The 3022-nt window shown below is 47.3% G+C and overlaps 1 protein-coding gene across 25 annotated transcripts in view; it reads left to right on the top strand.

The window, feature by feature from the left end:
* FRYL (FRY like transcription coactivator) overlaps nt 1-3022 on the top strand; it is a 434628-nt gene that overhangs the window by 190745 nt on the left and 240861 nt on the right. The gene's annotated exons all lie outside the window — the stretch shown is intronic.

Raw genomic sequence — 3022 nt, forward strand, 5'->3', positions numbered from 1 at the left:
ATAACTGCATTCAAACCCAAAACAAGGTAAAACTTTAGACCCTACAAGTCCACTCAGATCTATTTTTTGTGCAGCTAGTTGCTAAGACAAACAAGTTTCTTTACGTTTATGGGAGATAATGCTGTCCACTTCTTATTTACAATGTCACCACAAAGTGACAACAGGAGTTGGCATGGGACTTTTGTAGCTAGCATTGCAAGGTATTTACGTGCCAGATATGCTAAACATTTGTATATCTCTTCATGCCTCAGCCACTATTCCAGAGGACATACTTCCATGCTGATGATGCTCGTTTAAAAAAATAATGGTTTAATTAAATTTGTGACTGAACTCCTCGGGGGGGAATTGTATGTCTCCGACTCTGTTTCACCTGCATTCTGCCCTACATTTCATGTTATAGTAGTCTTGGATGATGACCCAGCACATGTTGTTCATTTTAAGAATATTTTTGCAGCAGATTTCACAAAACACGAAGAAGGGACCAATGTGAGATTTCTAAAGATAGCTATAGCACTCGACTGGAGGTTTAAGAATCTGAAGTGCCTTCCAAAATCTGAGAGGAACTAGGTGTGGAGCATGCTTTCAGAATCTTAAAAGAGCAACACTCCGATGTGGAAACTACAGAAACTGAACCACCAAAAAAGAGACTCAACCTTCTGCTGGTGGCATGACTAAGACGATGAAAATGAACATGGATCAGTCAGCCCTGCTTTGGATTGTTATCTAGCAGAACTCATCATCAACATGGACGCAAGTCCTCTGGAATGGTGGTTGAACATGAAGGGACATATGAATCTTTAGCACATCTGGAACGTAAATATCTTGCAATGCTGGTTACAACAGTGCCATACGAATGCCTGTTCTCACTTTCAGGTGACATTGTAAACAAGAAGTGGGCAGCATTAGCTCTTGCAAATGTAAACAAACTTGTTTGTCCAAGCAATTGGCTGAACATGAAATAGGACTGAGTGGACTTGTAGGGTCTAAAGTTTTACATAGTTTTGGTTTTGATTGCAGTTATTTTTTGTACATAATCCTACATTTCTAAGTTCAACTTTCATGAAAAAGAGACTGCACTAGAGTACTTGTGTTGGATGAATTGATAAATACTATTTCTTTTGTTGTTTAGAGTGCAAATATTTGTAATAAAAAAGAAATATTAAGTGAGCACTGTACACTTTGTATTCTGTGTTGTAACTGAAATCAATATATTTGAAAATGTAGAAAACATCCAAAAATATTTAAATGGCATTCTATAATTGTTAAACAATGTGATTAGTTGCACAATAAATTGTGATTATTTTTAATTGCACAATTAATCGCAATTAGTTTTTTAATCGCTTGCCAGCCCTAATAAAAATACAAATGTCACAGCACACTTTTACTGAAAAATTGCTCACTTTCTAATTTTTACCATATAGTTATAAAATAAAGCTATTAGAATATAAATATTGTACTTACACTTCAGTGTATAATATATAGATCTGTATAAACAAGTCATTGTATGAAATTTTAATCTGTACTGACTTCCCTAGGCAAATAACTAGATGAGTTAATGCTTAGCCCCAGATGTGTACCTTTACTCCTGGTTGAGAACCACTGTTCTAAGGTATGTGTAAGGTGACCTGTGGCCTTCAAGCCCGTTTTTAAATTTAAAGCACCACCTACTAACAGCCTCCACTAACCCTCCTTCTGTATTTCATATTGACAGACCTATAAGAGGCAGTACCTAGAGGCCTGTCAGAACCTCCCTGGCCCGCGTGCTGCTGCAAAGCACCAGTCCCAGCCCCACAGCGCTGCTAGGCGAAGTACGGGATTAAATACACCACCCACAAGAACAGAGGCAGCTGAATCAAGGCCGCTGTAGCTCTTTATTTGAGCGCAGTCCCTCCATGCAGCATTTCCAGGCAGGCCCCAACGCTGCACGAGGCTCTGCCTACCAGGGGGACAGCCGGCCTAGTTCTACTGCAGAGTCACAGCCTCAGACGCGGCCGTGCTCTGGGCGCCCCTGAGCGCAAATCACACTCTGCCGAGGCCCTGCCGTGCCCCGCTCGCCCCAGGGGGGCCCGGCTGCAGCAGGAACCCCCCCTGCCCCTGAGACCCCCGTAGGATCCTTGCTACATGGGGCTGGCTCGTCTCCCCTGGCCAGGGCCGGGCCCGCCCCCCCTCGCCTCCCCCGGGGCTCTCACCTTGGCGGGGGCCGCGCCCCAGCCGGGTCCGGCCTCCCATGCGGCTCTCACGGCGGCCCGGGCCTCTCGGCAAGCCGCGTCGCCACCTGCCCGGCTCGGCGCCGCTGGCCGGGTCCAGCGGAAGGCGGCGGCGCCTGCACCCAGCCTCCACGAAGCCGCCCGAGCGCACAGGGAGCCGGGCAGCCGGGCGGGCGGCGGAGCGCTGCGGAAGCGGGGCGGAGCAGGCGCTGGGCCGCCGAGCGAAGCGGGGTCCGGGGGAGCGCAGGTGCCATGGCGCCGAGCAGCAGGGCCGGGCGGGGAGCGAGGGCGGGCGGGCTCTGCTGACAGCCCGGCGCTCTGCAGGGGGCCGAGGCTGGGTGCGGCACAGTCGGAGCCCGAGCCTGCGGAAGCCAGGCCCGGTCACCCAGCTGCTCCAGTCGGCAGCCTGGCCTGTGCCTGTAACAGTTACGTATGCAATGGGTGTAAGCAACTACTACTGTAAAAACTGCTACATCATAGAGTGCTAATAGCGATTTGTCCCTGCATCATGGCAGTCTAAGTCTTATCTAGACCATTCCTGACACATGATGTAACCAGCTCTTAAAAACCTCCATTGATGAAATTCCTTCCTAGGGACTTCTTTCCAGGCTTAGCCACCTGACAGTTAGGAAGTTTTTCTAATTCAATAACTCTCTTGTTCAATTAAGCCTTTGCTTCTTTTCTATCCTCAGAGATAAGAGAACAATTCTCCTCTTCTTGTAACAATTTATGTATGAAACGGTTATCATGTTCTCGTTTCCTCATAAGGTCATGTTTCTAGACTTTAATCAGTTTGTTGCTCTTCTGGATTTTTT

The sequence above is a fragment of the Chelonoidis abingdonii genome, chromosome 5 (assembly GCF_003597395.2).
Source record: "Chelonoidis abingdonii isolate Lonesome George chromosome 5, CheloAbing_2.0, whole genome shotgun sequence".
NCBI classification, from domain to species: Eukaryota; Metazoa; Chordata; order Testudines; family Testudinidae; genus Chelonoidis; species Chelonoidis abingdonii.